Source organism: Periplaneta americana, chromosome 3 (assembly GCF_040183065.1).
Source record: "Periplaneta americana isolate PAMFEO1 chromosome 3, P.americana_PAMFEO1_priV1, whole genome shotgun sequence".
NCBI lineage: Eukaryota > Metazoa > Arthropoda > Insecta > Blattodea > Blattidae > Periplaneta > Periplaneta americana.
Window position 1 is genome coordinate 93,792,160 of NC_091119.1, and position 22,526 is coordinate 93,814,685.

The following is a 22,526-nucleotide window of genomic DNA, read 5'->3' on the forward strand; positions in this document are numbered from 1 at the left end:
GAAACTGAGCTTGGAGGTGAATCGAATCCCGCTTGAACTGATTACCTGGTTGGAGTTCTTCTAAGATCTTCCCAACTTAAGGTGAATTTCAGATAATCCACAAATAAGGTTGGCAGACGATATGTCCACAATTTCTATGTCCACTAACTCTTTTGTTCATCGTACAATTTCGTTCACAATAACTTTATGTCCACAGTTTTTTACCCCACCACCGTCAGGTCCAGTGCCTTTCGTACATCGCTTTTATGTCCATTACGCTGTTATCCACTTATTGACTGGTCACTGCTGTAATGCCCATATGAAGAGCGTTTTTTCTTACAGCAACATTATTCAGCATTGAAATTCAATCATACATATTACTGATTTTTCTTCTTCCATGTTAGCTTCTTCGTTCTAAAGTTTTAATTTGTTACTAATCGTCAGGAGATATGTGTTTATTCAATTGTTGGTTTTGTACTCCAGATATATTTAGTAATAATTCTTTCAATTTCATTTTGAATAAGAATGTACCTTCTGCTGATAGGTATTTCAATTTTATGACCACCCGCGCTCTCAATCATTAGAATTTCATTCTGACGCTGATCTTTTTTTATACGTTTCTAAAAATTTCCACTGATGCATGATGGCAAATAAGTGTATTCATTCCAGAGTCCTGATTCGCTGCACGTCTTTTTCCTCGTGCTGGCCGGCTACGGACACACATGTGATCTACGTAATCAAACAATTCCATTACATCATTGCGGATTTAATTCTGGAGATTTTCAAAAACTTCTTGCAAGTCATAAATAGGTACAAATGAAAGACTTAAGCATTTGAATACTTCGTCTAACATCAAAGTTTTCTTTAGGTTACACCTTTAGGCATAAATTATCGCTTTGCGCCAAATTTATTGTGGATAATGAAATAAACAGGTATGTAGATTTGTTTGTTTCCTTACTACATTAATTGCAGCTATTTCAAAATCCGAAACAAAATGATGTGGAGACAAAATTTTAATTTGTTGAGCAGCATTTTGCTTAAGATGGTTAAATATTCCTGTGTATGTCCTTTGTGACTTACTTGCGGTGAGATACTAAAGGAAACACCTTTCCATGCAGTGTGTACAAATGATAAAATATATTGGGGACAATCTTAAAAGTACCATCTCCAAGCATTATTCTACTATTACATAAATAAGTTACTGAAGAGCGAGAGATGAGAAGAAAAGGAGGGTTCTTTCATTATCATTATGTCCCGAATCTTATTATAAAAATAGGCCTATATAATTATTCAGAGCTGGTCTATATGTATCAGAGATGTTAATTGTAGCTAATTAATTGGATAGTGGAGGCCTTGTTTTGTTCTGGCTTCTATTAATGATACGCATTAAATTGTGACGAGGTAAAAGGCTATGCAATATTTCTTCATTTTGAATATATTCTATTTCCTGTAAACTTATTTCAGATGGTGGTCCATCCGGATTTTCTTGTGCTCTTGATTTTATGTTATTTATAGTAATTCTTGCTTCAATATCTACTAGTTTAGGTTCATGTCGTGATTACGAGATCTTTTTAATTTAATTTTTTGTCACACTGAAATTTCTAGTACACATACAATTATAGATCTACCTCTCTTCACAACACTAGTATTTCCCTGCATATCCTTACTATTTTAATGAAAATGATAGACGAATCCGTTGTGTTCTAGCACACTTCTGACCCTGTTTGGATCAATTAGTCTTGGCATTATGCGTAGTTAAAATGTTCACACGTACATTTTTTAACTAAGTAATACTGAAAATATTTCCATGAAATCACACAAAATACTACCATTATTTCAAAGAATTGTTATTATAAATTCCAATAAAGTGGAAAAAGAATAAACTGATAGTGGGCAAAAGTATGGACGAATTTGTATGTGGTCCCTATAGTTGTGGACCAAAAAAATGGACATAAAAACAGAGGACTAAAGCCCAGTGGACAAAAATAATGTGGATGAAATGGACAGATTTTTAAGTGGTCATAATAATAGTGGACATCTCGTCTGCATTCATTCATAGTGTTCTGTCCAAAGGCAGGTCTTTCCACTGCAAACCCAGTTTTCTTCAATCTTTCCTATTTTCTGCCTTCCTCTTTGTCTCCGCATGTGTTTCATATATCTTATTGTCGTCTATCACCTGATATTTTCTTCTGTCCCACATTCTTCTCCCTGCATCTCATCCTGTCAAAAGACTATGTGGCTATCATAAATCCAACGTATGCTAGAGAACTTTCCAGTTGATATAGCATCGTTAAATAACCAATATAAGTTGAACTTTTCATATCTCAATATACAGACTGATTCTAAAAATTTGACCGAAGCTTTGATAAGATGTTCAGGACTACATCGAGTACAATTTTGAATAGAGAACTATGTACAGTCAGCTATGCTTAGACCAACTGTCAGGATGGCTTTTCGAAGCCCCAACCCGAGATGGTTCCGTGTACTTAGACTTACTTTAGCCAATGTGCGCCCTTCTTGCATTCATTGTTCGAGTTCGGCAGGTGATCTGGGTGGCATGCGTGGATTCTACGCTGAAAGGTGAACCATCCTGCCTTAGTTCTGACAGAGCTAGCTAGGTGCAATCCCCAGAAGAGATCTGAGAAACTCCAGAGCTCGGAGCCTCAAGCTACATCAGCGCCACAATACTTCAGCCCAGCTCCTTAATCACGGTACTCCTTTAATTGAAAATCGGGCGGGTTGCTAGTCAATTCTGGAAGTTACGGAGTACAGAGATACTCTTACCTTGACTTGCTGAACTCTAACCTCCCATTCCCACCCATCTCTTCTAACGACTGTGCTATATTGGTTTCATGTAGCTATCAAAATGAAACGAAAGGTCATTTGGCTACAATCCGTAGGAAAGAATGGAAAGCTTTTAATTATACTTAATAATTAATAGAATTTAATTCAATTATGGTCACTTTTAGAACGTTACTTATAGTTTAATGAACAATTATGGTACTGTGTTAATGTTTTACCCGTCAATATCAATGAAAAATAAAAAAATGTCCGTGTGTTTTCAGGTAGTTGTCCAATTTTTCAACTCTGTCCGCAAAGACGTTCTTTTGCCGGTTACTGAGTAATTTGCTCAAAACACCTACAACTTCTTTCTCACTTGTAGTGAATCTGCGTCCTTTTATAACTTCTCGAATGATAAAAATATATTGAAATAACAGGAAAAACCGGACTGCACAATATGTCATGTAAAACGCACCAGTGTGTTCGCTGTAAGGTTTCCTCGAGGTCCTTAGCAATATGTGGAGACCAATCATAATCATGCAAGAAGATTGTACATCTCGTTAACTTTTCCTTTCTTCTGTTTTTACTCGAAGGTGGGGATTGAGAATGATTTTACCTACATTTTCGGAATTCACTGCACTGAAGAGCTGCATTAACATTCGTTGGTGCTAATTGGAAGAAAAATTAACGTAATTGTCATGTTCCTTTAATGAAATCTCACAAGCAGTCTCTCAGATCAGCTCATCGGATTTTATCTCATGATAATTTAAGTTCTTAGAAATGGACATTGCAAGCTAATGGTTTGTGGTACAATTAATTTAACTTAGTTTATGATTATATATATTTACAAACGTTTCAGAAATATACGGTATTTTTTTCGCCAAAATGAATGTTAACTACGTAGTTTATTTCTATTTCTGATATTGGCATCATTCATGACGTCACTTCCGTAGAAGTTTCATGATTATAGTTATTGTTGCTGTTGTTGTTGTGTGACAACTGTCTGTTGTTGTTTGTGTGATATTCGTTCGTCGTTTCAGAATATGGGATAAAGAGCAACGCGAATGTCTTTTCTTTTTTTTTTTTTTTGTACAAATCTCCTTCAGAGACAGTAAGAGTGCTTGAAGAAGCTTATGATGAAACAGCAATGAAAAAGACGCGGGTCTATGCTTGGTATGAATGTTTTTCTAAAGATCGACCGGAGCGCTGGTACTCTTCGATGCTCATACGGCCTTCATTCTGGAACGCGATGAATATAACACAACAACAACAACAACAACGACTATGATTATGAAACTTCTATAGAAGTGACGTTATGAATGATGCCAACACCAGAAACAGAAATATACTACATAACATTATTCATTTCGGCGAAAAAAATATATCCTGGAAACTTTTTGAACCGAGCAGTAGACCTATATCAATTTATTTTATTAGATTTATTTTTGAGTCTTAGATTTTTTAGTTTTCTTAGGACTCTATTTTATTATAAATGATATATCTTGGAACTAGATAATACTGGTTCAAAGACGAATAGAAAAATAACTTAACTTGATGGCGCTATAGATATATAGATAAAAAAATTCTCTCTGTTATTCAATTCGTGCAGAAGAAATGATAATTTTCTTCCTGAGAAACAAATATGAATGAAAATGTATAAATGACTTAACTGATAAAACGAACTATCTAAATTACTTTAATACAAATTATCTTCATTTACATCAATATTATCAACACACTTTTATCATAAGCACCATCCACGTTAGAAGATTGAATTCTATGATCCGTTCATAATGTTTAACCAAGATTCGACAAGTACAGAAAATTCCTGGTCAAGTGCTCAATAGAGTTCGAGACTGAAGTTAACAATATACGAGAGAAACATAAAGAAGGACACTTTCTCAGTTCACACCAAAGGGAGAAAAATATCTACTTGTTTACCTACAGATTCAAATTCGAGTATCCGTGAAGATTCTTTGCAATACAAGTATGGATCTAATGCGATCTTAATATTTAATGATTCGTAAGCAGTCACGGTCTTGAACATAGAAACATATACATATTATGATATTTACTTCCATATAACTCTAAAATTTCAGAAGTACTAAAACGAAAAGTATTTTTAATTGCCTAAGTATAGAGTAGAATTACAATATTAATTAAACAAATAATAATCCGAAGATTCATACGTTGGAATAATTTGAATAATTTCAAGGAAAAATTGTTCCGGGACCGGGTATCGATCCCGGGACCCTTCGCTTAGCGCGCGAACGCTCTTCCGACTGAGCTACCCTAGGAACTGTACACGACACCGTCACAATTTTTCTTTTGTATCCAAACGACTCAAATGAGCTGACAAGACGCCAGAACTCAACTATGAGTGCACACAAATACTTGCGTGACTTATAATTCATACGTTGGCTCTATTATTTTATGAATTATTATTATCTGCTCTCTGAGACACACGCAGCAACATTTATATAGAGTCCCTCTCGTGGGAAAATAACATGGAGCAATATAGTGCATACATTTTATCTTTCCACGCTCGCATGTTGGCAGCTTCCGCTGTGTACTGCCGCTTCCGCTCTAATCCCGCGAGTTTTGAAAGGTAAAATGTATGCACTGTAGATTCCCTTTGATTTTCTTCATCGGTGATAAAATTAAGTGAGAATTATGAAGAAATTTTGAAATGACAGTGGAGAAATTAGAGTACGCCAAGGTAACCTAACCTGTAACTTTTCTGTTTCTCGTAAATTCTACTTTAATTCACCGTAATTTCAATCCGAGCGATTTGGCTGAAGGGATATCGTCAAGTTCATTTGAGTATTTGAATAAGATTTATTTTACTAAAGCTAAGTGACATTTATAATGCTTGCCATTAAAATTAGGATTCTCAGAGGTAGCTGTATTTCTAAAGGTGATAAAAATTAACATGATATTCTTCGGCAGGGACCTGTAGCCGCCTCTAGGCAATGTTTTGGTGCCCAGACTTCGTTCCCTAGTCATCATAGTATAATAGTAATGTTCTTGAATTTACTGGAAAACGAATTAAGTTTCACGACCCAATTTTTCCTTAAAATGGCGACGAAAGACGATTCATATCTAACAAGAGGAACTTTTCCGTATAAATAATGGATTTTGCACAATGTTTATTTTACTAAGAACAATGTTATACTTGTTTGAGAAAACATTCATCATATTAGGATATGACGTTTCCTACTCATGTTATGTCAAGCGATAAATGGAATATAACAGCATAAGCCCACGTACTAGGAATTTCCTTTTTTCGAGTAAACCTATGGCAAAATATTATAGCTGCCTACTTATTCCTCCTATAATTGAGGTTAAGTAAATGTACAGGGATTTTCCTTTAAATGAATATGGTGAGAGAATGTGACAATTGGATTAAATTTAATTTACAAGTGAAGATATTCGGAGAAGAAAAAAATGGATTGTTTTCCCTGTAAAAGTTTTCAAAGGTATCGGAAACCTCATGGATTGAATGTTTTGTTGCATTCATAATTACTATCAACTTAGCGTAGATCATTATCTCAAATTATTTTATCACAAGTCTACTAAAATTCGTTTACTTTGCTGTGTTAGTTGTTTGGTCTAAAACGAATGTTAATTTATCTTCATAATTTAAATCTGTTATGACACTATGCCAAAGAAAATTCCACCTTAACGTTGATTCTTATTCTAGTATAAAAAAACTTCAACTTGCATATTAGTAGGCCAACTAAATTTTGCTAAATTCTCAAGTTCATGAATATTTTATTAAAAGTTAATTAAAATTTACTCTTCCTATCATAATTTTCATTTGATATTTAACGTGCAAAAATGTGATTCAACAGAATTTGAATTATAGGCTAATTATTTGTCAAAATTCTTAACCGAATGTATTATGACGCATTTCTCTTCTTCAAAGCAATTATTGGTTTTTCATTGTATGGTACACTCTTTTAACATTTGTATAATCACTGAGTAACGTTATAACTACTTTACTGTATCAATATTATAAAAATTACCTGGCTGACCGGACAATGACGGACATCACGTTGAAACTAGTCAGCCAGATAATTTTTACAATATTAACACAGTAAAGTAGTTATAACGTTAATCAGCAATTATTGGTTTTTAAAATCCGGTTTCTTTGTGTGTGAAACGGAGATGTTATGCTAAAAAGAATTATTCTGTGCTTAACATCAAATAAGAAAGTTGAACGCAAGTGGCAGTTCTACAGTCGTGAATGGACATACAATTTACAGATATATTTCATAATGGTGAGTGGTTCTAACAATTTGTCTAACTTTCCAAGCATTTTTGTATATATTTTGATTACAAGGTATTTCTATTTACCTAGCTATATACAACATTAGAGGAAATACTAAGTTTTAGTTAAGATATAACTTAATCTTTAAATATATCACAAAAAATCTATGGCTCCATAAACAATAATGTAATGAACAAATTTTTCGGTATTTCGATTCTAACTCCTATCGAGTTTTTTTTTCCAAAAAAAAAATACACGCTTAAACACAAGATGCAATAGGACTATATGATCTGCAGTGGCTGCTGAAAGTGCACATTTATATTGAATGATATTATATTATTTCTTGGATACACACTTTTAACACTTGTATACTTACTGAACAATTAACAACTACTTCGCTGTGTTAATAATACGGTAAAAGTCAGCCAAATAATTTACCATAATATAAAAACAAAAAAGCTGATATTACTTGTTCATTGTTTCAATGATTAGCTATCTTTAAACGAAATACAGAATACAGTGGAAGCTCTTAAGTTCGACAGAAATCAAGTTCGACATCCCATAGTTCGACTGCTTATGTAGGAGAATTAGACATGCCCCTCTACGGGCACTAAGAAATGGGTTTGCCATTTGAATGGGAATTGGTTGTGTGTCTTGTAGTGATACTTTTGTTAAAGTAAAACAGATTATTTTATTGATTAGGAATCCATATTGGTCACTGATTTTAAATGAATGAACTCTTCTTTTTCTATTCGAGAATTGTGCCGTTTGTGTGACAGAACTGTCGAAACCCACTGTGGTACTAGAAGCGCACACAAGTCTCAAGTCTCAAGGCGGGCGGGAAATGCAAGTACAGTACTGCATTCGTTGATGGATAACCAATAAGAATTTGTATTCATTTCACCTGCCACACCCACTACCCTTATTGGACAGTACTTTCAATTCTGTTCTGTCGAACTTAGGAGAGTCCATTGTACATCTTTAATGAATAGTAGTGTATATGTCCATATCCAAATGAAATATAGATTTTGTTATCTCTTGTTATAAGTATGAAGAAAGATTTGTATTTTTACCTCTCACACTACAGAAAAATAACTTGTAAATAGAACCTAAAAAAAGAGAATAACATTCATAACCTATATTAAAATGTAACCTTCTAATACCTCACTACATTCTATGTGCATTTATCTTCACAATTAGACCTGCAGAAAGGAATCAACTTTAGATCTGAGTTATTAAAATGTGTTATTAACAGATAGTAATTAAATAGACAAAATTTTCAGAAAAGAAATTATGAAATGAATGAAAATATGTACAGTATATATATATATATATATATATATATATATATATATATATATATACACACACACACACACACACACACACACACACACACACACACACACACACACACACAAAACAAACTTATGTTTCAACAGCTCGACAGTTTATTTACATTTCAGGATTTGTTTCCTTTACACAATTGGAGTGATATTAAAAAAATTACACCTTTTAGCTAAGCTTCCCCTGTTGCAAAGTACTACTCTAATCGCTCACGGTAATTCGTCTGTATTTCTGATTTAATGTTGCCAACTTCACAACGAATCTCGTCTTTCAACTCAGAAGTTTTTACTCAGGCTATATGAGAATACCCTATCTTTCAAATATCCCCATAAAAAATCAGGAGCTGTCAAATCAAGTGAACGCAAAGGATAAGCAATGTCAAAAATTGAGAAATAGAGATCTTTTACTTTTATTTTAGATGTCGTATTTCTTCTCATCTTTTATTATTTGTAACTACAGTCCCAATATACTTTTGTGAAACAGTTCTGCATTCATGATCAATAATAATAATAATAATAATAATACTAATAATAATAATAATACTTATGGCTTTTAAGGAACCCGGAGGTTCATTGCCGCCCTCGCATAAGCCCGCCATTGATCCCTATCCTAGCAAGATTAATCCAGTCTATACAATCATATCTCATCTTCCTCAAAAACAATCTTAATATTATCCTCCCATCTACGTCTCGGCCTCCCCAAAAGTCTGGAAAGAGACCGAACTCCCAACTAACACTCTATATGCATTTCTGGATTCGCCTATACGTACTACATGCTCTCCCCATCTCAAACGTCTGGATTTAATTTTCCTAATTATGTCAGGTGAAGAATACAATGCGTACAGTTATGCGTTGTGTAACTTTCTCCATTCTCCTGTAACTTCATCCCTCTTAGCTCCAGATATTTTCCTAAGCACCTTATTCTCAAACACCTCAACCTTTGTTCCTCTCTCAAAGTGAGAGTCCAAGTTTCACAACCGTAAAGAACAATAGGTAATATAACGTTTTATAAATAATAATAGTAATAATAATAATAATAAATAGTAATAATAATAACAATAACAACAAAGAATGAATGAATAACAATGTAGAGAATATATGAATAATATAAATGTATCATTAATAGAATATATCTAATGTATTTTCTATTCGATACAGTTTTTATTTTAACATATATATATATATATATATATATGTGCTGTTAGTGATGTAATATATAAGGAGTAGCGACTTAAGCGAACTAGTTTTAATTTGGATTTACTCATTAACGAAAGCCATAGTGAGGATGGTGAAGATAGCAACAAATTGCTTTATTGTATGGGATTTAGTTCGAAATAGAGCATTACTAAAAAGAATGGTCCAGACTTTACCCAGTTTTTAATGACTGATGGAGCCAATTTTTATCCTGTGAGATTTATTTAAAAAGCAGAACCGAAGATATTAGTCAGCTGGAAACCCACGAGAGATTATTGAAACCCCAATAGGATCTATACACAGAAAAGGTTTATGATATGGATTAGGAGCTTCGCTATCGTTGAGTCTCCATTTTATTTAAATTACTAATGCTCAAACAGTAAGAATGAATGCAGATTAATATTCACAAATGGTGAAGATTGTCTTCATGTCCTCATTTCCAGGAATGCAGAATCAGTCGGAAAACATGTTGCATAAATAATATGTTGTTACTGTTCATGTAGCTATGAAAGTATGCTGACTTAGCACAGATTCTTGCGTAATATTAAGTTTACCTAACAGCACGTTTTCAGTTTCTCACCACAGTACGGAATCAGAAAATCAGAATCAAGCACTTATTTTTTATTCCCCATCACAAAACGCCTTTATAAGCCTACTCATCCACCTATACATTATCATTACCTAATCTTTGGAATTCTATGCCCAGTAACATCAGAGATTGCAGAACGTTATCGAAATTCAAAAGTTGGTTAGCAGTTAATATGTCCATTGCAAAGTGTCCACAGCACAAATGTCCATAAACTATAATGTCCAACTTGTCATGACGTCCGTATGAAATAAATGTCCACAACGAAAATGACAATAAACTATCATGTCCACCTTGTCATGACCTCCATATGAAATGAATGTCCACAACGAAAATGTCCACCATGATTTAATATCCAGCAATGATATGTCCAAAATACATAAATGTCCAGAAAATATACAAAATTACATTCTACTACAATTTGTCTGTTTTGTGGTTCTTCGACAAATTCCCTGTGCATTTTCAGATCTTCTGACTATTTCTTCAATACGCTTCATGCAGGTGCTGAGAACTTCCATCCTTAAGAATAACTATGTGTTCCAGATCAGTATTTGTCACGCATCTTGCCTTGCATGTTTGCTCTGTCTGCACACCTCCAATACAGTTTTTTCCCATTTTTGCTTCTAGAATGGAAGTGGTATACATAACTAGTGTTCACTAATATATTTTTCTTTTTATGTGATAGTATTACTTGAGCCATACTGAAAATGTTTAATGGATTGCTAAGTAACAGCGCTGCATTATTAAAATACCAACTTATACATTTTGAAACGTCTTGCTAAGCAACAACTTTGAACTAATATTTACAGTGGATATTTCTGCATGTTGACTTTGTGTCTCTTGAACATTTCAGATTATGGATTCTTATATGGACATTTTAGTTGTGGAGATTTATGTTGTGGACTTTTATTTATGTACATTTCGGTTATGGGCATTTCTGTTGTGGGCTTTTATTTATGGACATTTTAGTTGGGGACATTTATGTCGTGGGCTTTTATTTACGTGGGCTTTTTGAAATGGACATTTTAACCTGGAAGCCAAAAGTTTCGTTTATTTTGAGTAATAATACCAATATAGATCTTAAGCTTCATTTGATAACATAGAAATTTAAAATTCATCATGTTTTTGCATTATTGCTTTTTATGTTACTGCAACATACTGTAAACGTTCTTGTTTTCTGTCTACGTTTTTGTGTAATTGAATGTTATTAATTAGTTTCTTCGCTGGTGTCCTAAAATTTTCTATGTATAGGCCTACTTATAGGGTCATTTAGGGACATTTGGACACGCTAAGGAAAAATGTTCATTTTGGGAACAATTTATGCATATTTTATTCTACTTTCCCCCTAATATGTATGGACATGTTTTCTGTACATTTGATATACTCGTATATCTGGTGCCAATGTGATCATTTCATAGCACTGAAGTAAAGAAAAATAGAAATTGATGCTGAAGTGCCGACTTCTCCCATAATGGGGGAGATTTCGATTTAGCATAACAAATATAGGAAACACTTTAAAATCCAACATATACAACACAAATTTTGCTTCTGAAATATAAATAAGTCATTTTGTAATATTCTTACTCGCGTTGGTCGCATGTGAATTTTTTATCGGTGTCATTTTTCGCATATGCCTTGTAAAACTATTTTTGGCATTCTCCAACACACTGAACAGAGATTTTTCTAGCATTATCATCGTAATAATATCCACTACACGCGGTACACAAGTTTTTTTTTTTCTCTCAAGATTCTTCGATGAACTAGTTCCCTCCTCCTACACGCCGAGCATTAGTTAGCTTTCTCCTGTGGGAAGCTGTTTGGTCCCCATCAGCTCTTTTCTATAGTTTTCAGACGTTATTACGTCTGAGGCTTGCAGTTTCTTACTTTCTTACACCGGATGGAAGTGCTAGCGGCGAAACTGGCGACTGTTCTTCAAAGGCAGTATCGATAAGTGAGGAATTAAGCAAGCCTAATTGTCCTCGTGCAGATGGTGTCTGTGGTGTTCTTGGGGGAGTGGTAATGTATTCTTCAACGCGAATTTCACATAATTTTCGGCCAAAACCAGATGGTCTCAAACATGTTATCCTACAGTCGTCAGGATGTCAATTCTCTTGCATCATTAATTGTTAATCCATATACCCTTTAGAATCAAGGCGAAGAATATGATTAACTGATTGATATTCCATGTTTTTATCGAGAGTTGTGGTTTTTTCCTATTTGTCCGATATCATTGCAAATTAACATACAAAGTTTAATTAAGATTGGTTGAATGGAAGATGAGTAGTTTCATGCAGACAGACATACAGAGAGAAAAACATATAGATGGACAAAGTGGCGATGAAAAGCTCTGGAGAGAATTTCCAGTTCTACTTAGACCAAACACACAAAAATTTTGATGGAGATAGCTCCCCAGGTCATCTAAGAAGGACCACAAGCGAAATCGACCATGTCGAGATCTCCCCAAAACACAATGTCGAAATCTTCCCGAGTTACATCTTCATTCAAAATACGACAGCAAACCCAAAACAAAGATAATTTTTTTAGGGTAATTACTTTGGCGCCTTTACTAACCTGTAAAATGTAGGCTATATACAATAATGTGTGCATCTACTAATACCACGCATATCCAGTCAACGTAGAATAGACTAAAGATGGTATAGGCTATTATATTTCATGACCGAAAAGAAAAGTGTAACTCATATATACTGTGTTTATTTCCTTCCGTGAACGAAAAATACAAGCTGGAGCCATGAGTTTCACTTACACAGACATTACAAACACAGTCAACACAGATTTCAAGTAGTTCGATTTTCTTCACTGGGAACAGTGTTCGCAATGGCTGTTACTTTTCTTAATAGTGTCGAGATCTCCCAAAACGAACCTATCTGGTGATGTGGAAGAGAAAACCTGATGGCCTTAACTCCACCAAAATAAATAAATATATTATTATTATTATTATTATTATTATTATTATTATTATTATTATTATTATTATTATTATTCCAACAACTAAATTCACGTTATGAAAGTACAGAGTTTTCAAGTTTTTAAGATATCATTTGTAAATAATTGTACAAACTCATTTAAGTAAAAGAGTCTTCGAAATCTTTCTCTCAAAGAAGGTGTGGGAGATGTACTGTATTATATTATGTAATGTGAGCTTGTAACTAAAATCCTTCTTAAGGTTTAGCAATGAATATTAGACTAGTATGTGATTAATTGTCCGTCTGGCATTTTAATTTCACATGCATTACTGTTTGGTTAATTAATTTTGAAGTGTTAAAAATACGACTGAAATTTCATTTACCTAACATGTCACATTATAAATTTACAGTATTTTAACAAAAAATAACGTCTTATTTCGTATATTAATATTCGATATTTTTAACTTATTAATTAGTTCATTATTTATTCTACTGAATATTAATATTATATGTATTTTCCTTCCGTCCCAATTTCAAAACATTAGAAAAATATGTATCGCCTATAAGTTTTTTTTTTAAGATACTTGTGGGTAACGAATAAGAAAGTAACGAAAGTGGAACTTCAGGTTACATTCTAATTGATTAAAATGTATCCTAAAAGTTCATAAAACAATGTATTCCATTTCGTGAAAACGGTATACCCTTGTACATAAAAGCAGCTAACTAAATTTCAGCGTCTTGCATTGAAGTACACGAAGCTAACAAAGTACTGTCAATTTTGGTTATAGGGACTGACCATGTTCAATATCAGTAATAATGTTCGCTTTATCTTCCAATTTAAACATTTCACGCTTCGACATTCTGAATGTTCATAGTTCGAAACTTGAATCTAATCTGACCATATAGGTAGTAGCCACTGACCGATTTCGCACTTCTTCCCACTAAAGGTATGCTACTGTGTACTTGGCCTTGGAATTTCCCAGGGTTCACTTTTACAAAGATGCAGGAGGGAGGGCTGAGGATCATTATACTGTAATCCTTCTTGTATTTACCCTTTGGTCATCATTCTACTCCCTCTTACAAAAGAAAACACTTTCTCTTCCTATTCTTCTAATAACCTCTTTTAAAGAAGTCAGAACTAATCCTTCCTTTCTCCCTCACTGCTTACACTATTCTCTTTAACATGTTTCAAGCTGTCCAGGAAGTTGAAAAAACCCTTTGTCTTTCAGTGCACATAACGAGCAGAAGGTTTGAGATTTTGTTCTGAACATATTCTTGGAAGTGTGTAGGAGAAAAGGTTTCCTAAATTACCATTTTGGCCATTTTAAAATAACATTTTATTGAGGAAGTTCTAGTTTTAGGTTCACTATAACTAAGTGAAGGTTCACTATATACGGAAATATTAATGTACTTTATAATGTGTGCGGGTCGGAACCAGCGATTTAGGTTCACTATAGCCGAATTTTCACTATAACCGAGTTCACTACATCCAGAGTTGACTGTATATGTTTCCTCCGACTGCTGAATGTTGGTTATTTTATCTATTTGAAAATTTCACAAAACACATTGTGTAACAAATGGACTTACCCTGAAGCTTTGATGTTATCTACGTTAACATAGTCCCTCAAAAAAATTTCCTTCTTCTGAGGAATCGGTCAAGTAACTCACAGCAACCAGTTACGTAAGTGTAGTACTACATTTTCTGAAAATGACGGAAGAAAGCCGTGATATATTACAGTGACTTTCACTATATAGGCGTAACCACCGCGGGTAAGTTGCATGCAGGACTTGCAGAAAACTGTCAGAGGACACGTGTGACAAACATCCTGTCATGCCTGACAGTTATATTATGTGTCAACAAACTTACCCCTGTCACCTGATATAAATGTTTTCTAAATTCTTATCATATCAAGAATGCATCGTAATTCAGTCTTCGTTATTGTGGGTTTTACATTATTATCATTTATATTTCTCATATGTCACAAGAATTTATCGGGACATAAATTTTTTACAGTAATTTGTATATGCCGACAAGCATTTCAAAGTAATAATAATTCATGCATCTATCGAGACTGACATGAAGTTTATAACATATTTCATCATATATTTGTCTTAATGTCACTTTATATTCGACCTAAATTTACTACGGTGACCGCCCGTGTGTACCTTTATGTGTTCTTTATTGTGCTTCTGTCTGTAAGTACTGTAAGTATAGATATAGCCTAAAGACTATTTGTGCTTGGTTTCTTGAAATGCAATATAAAATACAAGAAATTAACCTGGCATTTACCACGAAAATATGTCCATTTGTTCCTCTAGTAGTTATTATAAAGTATTAATTTTAAGTACGATATATTTGTGATATTATTCGTTATTAACAATTCGACAGTTCAGGCACATTTTCTTAAGTGAAGAGAATTTATTACATAGAAATTAAGATGTTAGTTACAAGTTACATCAACTCGATCGCAAAAACATAAGAACATCTCTGAAAACAAGTTTAGTTGAAATCCATCAAATTTCATATTGTCGCTAATGCTTTTTTATATTACGTATTATTTTTAGTCCTTTGGGGAGGCCGAGACGTAGATGGGAAGATAATATTAAAATTGATTTGAGGGAGGTGGGATATGATGGTAGGGACTGGATTAATCTTGCTCAGGATAGGGACTAATGGCGGGCTTATGTAAGGGCGGCAATGAACCTCCGGGTTCCTTAAAAGCCAGTAAGTAAGTAAGTAAGTATTATTTTTAGTCCACCACATACAGCCAGCAAGGATTGAGGTCTTCCGAAACACAATTTAAATTTTTAGTGGAAATGGGAACGAATCTGGAATTTACCTTTTTTCAGTAAATAGATTTGTAATTATTTTATGGCCCAGGAAACCAATAAACACACGGATTACATTTGCCGATCCCGGGATTTGAATACGGGATCTCACGAATACAAATCCAGTGTTTTACCACTTCTCTCGGTGCACTATTTTATGTGAACAAAGTACTGTGTTAAATTAAACAGATATCATTATCATCATCTATGAGTATTAGGCGTTTTACTTCAGAGTTGTTTTTTTGTAAACACTAATATTTCCGACATACAGTGAATAAGTTGTAAACATTTAATTTCGTTTTTAGGTACTATATATCATATTTAAATTCTAAATCCTCTCTAAGGTTCCTACTGAATATGACACTTTCCTCTATATGTGACGTTGGTGAAAGTACTTAGAGCATTAAGAATTTAATGAAATAATGTCTAACCACAAACTAACACCACTCTCAAATTAGTGAACGACATTATTTTTATTGAAACTTTATTCACACCTCTGATAAATAGTAAAAACAACGTGTATCTTTTTTAAAAGAAAACTTCCCGGATGGTGCTAGTAATTTCTCGTTATCGAAACTTCCAGTACGGCTCTGGAGCTATGAGCTCTATACTAAACAGATCGCTGCTTTGAAGTCCACTCAGCATTCTGTCAAATTGAATACCAGATCTTTTCCTGGGTCAGAGAGTGCTGCCAACCACACCACTTCTTTCTAATGCTGAGGTCACGGAGCATGGAGCTCTACCTCCATGTCCATCATGCGCCATCGTGAAGGGGATACTTTTGCTTTTATTTAAGATTTAAGGGGATTACAACCCTAACATACCTATCTCAGGTAAAATAGGGTTCTCTGTAAAATTGGAGTATATATATATATATATATATATATATATATATATATATATATATATACTCCATTTCCCCCTATTACTATATATGCTAGTGCTATATTGTGTGGAACAATCTAAGCAGATAAGCACTTTAAATTTGGTGGTGAATGTAATTCATACATCCTTCTTTTTTTAAATGCAGTTTTCCGTAAGTTGATCTTTTCCAAACTTAAGTGCATTTTTCTTTGAAAGTATTGAATCAATTTACATGAAGTTTTTACAATGTTTTCTGTAGACTATGTTCTTGAAAGTAGGTTTACGGGTTTAAGAATATCACATGAATAACACGAGGAAATACATATATAGCCTATGCATTGAAAAAAGAGCAACACTTGTTAATCAGAATTCAACGTTCTTTCTATTTCATTAAGTGTGAAATATTTAATTAAATTTTGCTTCAGAATTTACAATATAGGCCTACATTACTTGATAACTTAAAAAATACAAGGCTTATAGGTGAATATTGTAGCAAGTAATGTGCACCTGAAGAATGAGGTATAGTCCGTATCAGCTTACTTAATACCCTAACGGTGAAACCTATCCATTTCCCCCTATTACTATATATGCTAGTGCATTATAGTGTTTTTCTAGATGCCAGGTTGAATTTTTTTTCCCAACTTTGTTTCGTATTTCGAGTACTGACAAATACGTCAACTATTTCGTAACTGTTATGTTGGCAGCAATAATTTTGGTTTGCAGTAAAGAAGACTGATGTAATGGAAGTATAGACTAATTAAGCTTGTAAAATTTGAACGTAATTAATAAATAATTAGTAGTACAGATATTAATATTAATATCAATACATAATTCAGTTGTGCTGTATTGTGACTTCAATTCAACACTATATTCAGATAAGTGTAATTAAATAAGATATAACTTATAGACATACTTGGTACGAAACAGTGGCTAATGGACAGATTTTTATTAAAATGTCCAAGAGAGGGAATAGCAAGGTAACAATTTAGGAGTATGTAATTTAAGTTAAAATACATAGTTAAAATTTTATGTAGTGTACATTTGAAAGCGATATTCTGTTTTCGGAATTCGTACTAATCATTTCACGTGATCAAAAAAGTACATTTCAGTATTAGATCATACTAATCTACTAATTACCAACATAATGTGCGAAAGGTGCAAGAGGAAAATATATTCTTTCAGAAATTATTATTGAACCATTTATAATACATCTCCAACATAGGATGAGAGGTGGTAAATAAGTAAATAAACAAGACATTGTTATTGTTAATATATTATTATTATTATTATTATTATTATTATTATTATTATTATTATTTCAGTACATGACATTTGACTTTTCCCTTTACTCTGTAGATGAATTTGTAACATAAATTCATATGAAATTGTTTTTAATAAATAAGGTTATTTACATTTTGGTTACAAATAATACATTAAGAGTGAAGTGTTTTCATTAATTTTTAGAGTTTCAAAATATTTTGTGTTTCCAGTGTTCTAATTAAACTTTATTGTTTTCAATTATATGTGTATTTTCAAATGTATGTTTTTTCCCTTTCTGTATTTGTGACGAAACCTATCACTGTATGTTTAATGGCTTAATAATTTGAATTGAATTGGTATTTGTTGGCAACACTAAAGGGACGGCCAAGTTAGCCTTTTAGGAACTACTCTTACGTGATCCCCACTACCTATAGGGGAGGTCGGGGCAAGTTCGGCACGTTAAGCTGAACATTCACATAAGTACAATAAAAATGCAATTTATGTTCCAAATTTTAATGATAAATCCATTTGATATATTTATATTATGTATATGGATTAGAATTTAAAAAAGTGAAGCCTTGAATTAAACACAAAAATAAATTGAAGATGCTACATTTGCCGAAGTTGCTCCACACTCTGGGGCAAATTCGTCAGTATTTGTATCGTCAACAAAAAAGCTTATTTCCAAGTTCAGATTTGATTTACAATATAACAAACTCGCATAGAACTAAATTTAACATCTGAACATATCACAAATGAAGTGCCCGAATACATTTTTCATTTCTGTACTGTTCTATGGCTATCATATGTGTAGCTAATCTTTGTTTAGACAATTTTCTGACTTCATGAAAGCCTCAGGTCAGGCAGATCCAGCCATCTTCTTGTTTGTGTTGAAAGGATGCTCTATACGATTGGATTCTGCGAATTCGAAGGCTAATCTTCGAAATTCCACTCTAGACTTTCCGAAAAACTGCGTTGGTCCAGACTTTTATCGTACAGATATACAGGCCCTTGTTCCAAGGTGGAGTAAGGCAGTTGAAAGGAACAGGGATTATGTGGAAAAGTGAATTTTGTTCCTAAAGGATGTATCTACGTTCTGTGAAAATAGTTTAGCTAGGATAAAAATGTAATTTTTAAATGTTGTGCATTACTTTTGGAGTGACCCTCGAATAATTGCTTTAAATTACTTTAAATGTTATGATTACTTATTTTATATAGTTAACAAACAATACAGAAACCCTATCTTCTTCCTTTTTTCCATGGGGAAAGATCGACAGCTTGCTGCCGAATATGCCCCAATTGGCAAGAAAAAAATTATTAATCAGTACCCTTACTAGGGGCTTGCAACAGGCTTGCCAAGCTCATAGTCTAATACAGATTTAGTCGTTCTAAATAATGATGCCACTCACTAATATCGTCAATGTTATCGTTACGGGTTCCTTAAGACATTCAATATCATAATTATAATAAGCCATGAGTTAAAAAATATATTTACCTGTCAGAACTGCAAATATCTCTCCATACCACACAAGCGTTATTCACAGCAAAGCGGCATGTTTTCTCAATACACTACCCTCTAAACAAGCCCTTATTTGCTCAGGTCTTCGAAATAAATGCTATGACGAAGTTGCCCCTAATGCCGAACTTACCCCGACCTCCCCTACATTTAGCAAAGTGGGAAAACAAGTTATCAGTTAGGGTTTTTTTTTTACCACTAAATTCAGAATGATTAATTGTATAACTATGGAAATTTGTATTACACTCTGAACATTAAAAACCTAGAAATATTGAACTAAACTTTTGTACTGAAATTCTTTAATCGCAGAAACAGCTATTATGTTCTATAATATATATTATACTATTATATACAATATATATTATAGAACATAATAGTAAACATGCTACATATTAACTGTAAATACTGTATAATATATAATATATTCAATTAATTCATTTAACGAACTCAACTCCGTTACGGTGAACAAAAACATATATATTCTGAGATTATGAAATTCATATCTTTTACTATAACGGCCAGTAAAAATTTGTTTAGGCTAAGAAAACGTTCTTCCTACGTCACATGACGTTACAGGAACAAAATAATAATAATAACAATAATAATAATAATAATAATAATAATAATAATAACAAAATCAATATACAAATTATCAATATTTATATTTTACACAATATATACAAATAATTCGTTTATCAAAACCTATCCCGATGCAGTGAACGAAAATATATATTCTGAGCTTATGAAATGCAAATATTTTACGAACATCATATAAAATTTGTTTAAACTAAGAGAATGTTTTTTCTACGTTATATGACGTTACAGTGACATATTTATAATACATTACATCATTATTCTTTAATGACCCCATGCGTATCTTCTTTCAATTCGATCTTGCTTACGCATCCACGTGACGTAATAGATGTAGCTACCAGAAGAAACTACTCGATCCGCTGTACGTTTGGGAACGAAAATGCGCTGCCTGCTCGTCAGCGCCAGAGGCCCGATGTAACCTGCAACATATTACTATTATTGAACAAATGAGTGAAGTTTGAATATCATTGTTATCTGTCTATGTGTGTACGTGCGTGCGTGTGTGCGCGTGTGTGTGTGTGTGTGTGTTAGATTCAAGACATTTCTTGTAGTTTGACCAGCTACTTTTTACGCAATTATAAAGATTCTTGCCTTCTTTTTTAATTCAAAGATTGGTGTTCTCTTCTAAGGATATCTAAAATCGTAAAATCAAATTTATACAATTAAATTTAGGTATATCATTTTAGTTTCCTATATTTTAATTCTGACACTGTTGTCCCCTTCCAAGTTATCTATAATAAAATCAAATTAGCATAATTGTATTTTGATACAATAGTTAAGTTTAGGTTTCCATATCTAGATCCTAACATTGCTAACTGGGCGGAAACGTTTGTATCTATAAATAAATTTAGAACAAATGGTTTAAAATATAATTTGTTTTTTTTTTTATATTTATTGTATGATAAGTTATAAAAATTGATATTTTGAAAATCTGATACAAGTGTACATTGCTACCCTCGTTTGATAGCCTATGCCTGTAAAAGCCTAAAAGGAATATTTTAGAAGTCATTGTAATATTTTAAAGCACACTTTAGGAGCCTAAATTTGTTTTCTTTAGAGCTTAAATATCTGAGGTCCATTCGTACAAATGAGTCAAATCTTGTGAATAAATATGATCATCACGAAAACTGTTTATTCGTATTTATTATTACATTATTTTTTTCTGACATGTACAATGATGTATTTTACATTATTCTTGAGACAGTTATTACAATGTGAATAACAACTTGAAAATTCGCCCTTACGCAAGCCGATTATCTCACATGCAAGTATGCGAACTCCACTATGACGAGCAGTGTTCACGTCGCCCTCGTAGAATTCCTTAATTATTGGAACCGGGACCGATAATAAAATTCTCATTCTCAATAGTCTCGTCGTTCTCCAGTATAGTTTGGTAAAGTGGCAGATTAAAAGTTAACGGTAGATGCAGAAGACGTGATCATTTCAATCCAGTTTGTTTAATCTCCCTTTATGAAATGATCGTGCTGGTTTCTAGCAGGCATTCTGAAATGCTCTCACATATGAACAACTTCGAGTGTATGACATGGGATTCTTTACGAAATTCTGTAGTAAGATAGTGGTTAAAATTAACAATGTTTAAATAGCATGCATTTCTATACTGAGCGCATTTTAATAGAAATGAGATTTTTCATGTTGTTAAAACCCTATAGGATCATTTTCATTTTAATCTTACTTAGGAATTCTGTTATAAATGTCTTAGACAAAAATATTAAAACATTAATGAGATTGGTTCACCGAGGTCAATTTTTATTATTATGTGCATTTTATAAACACGTATTTAAACATTTTCATGATTTCAACACTCTTGTGATGAGGTTTTGAAATTCTTTGAGATTTCTTGTAACCTCACTCTGGATTATATTTTTTTTTTCAAACTGGCGTCCATTTAACACATGTTTTAGTTTTTGTAACAGGAAATATTAAGTAAAACAAATGAAAAGTATAGGAGTAATACAATCTAAATCACATTAATCTTAAGGATGATGTCATCTTCTGATTCAGTATACTCCTGCAAAATTTACTGCTGTTCCTAATGAAAAAGTGGGAAAGGATAACTGTAACTGCTTTACCATTTTTGATAAGAAGACACTAAAATTTGCAGTAATATACTATATTAGATGATATCCTTATGAGAATTATAAACTCTGATTATTTTTCCAGTATACTCTTCAGATACTTTCATATATCATTCTTACTTCTTGGAAACATAAGTATGGTTTTAATCCTAGAAAAAAAACTTTCTTGTAAACACTAATCATAATTTTTCATATCAGAAATTTCACAGTTATTTGAATTTTTTCATTATTTCTATTCATTCATCTGAAAATTACATAACGTGATTTTTTATTGCATGTCGTTT

At 32.9% G+C, this 22,526-nt stretch overlaps 1 protein-coding gene across 1 annotated transcript in view; it reads left to right on the forward strand.

Annotated features, from left to right (window-relative positions):
* Positions 1-22,526, forward strand: part of LOC138696250 (uncharacterized) — a 35,179-nt gene that overhangs the window by 10,185 nt on the left and 2,468 nt on the right. The gene's annotated exons all lie outside the window — the stretch shown is intronic.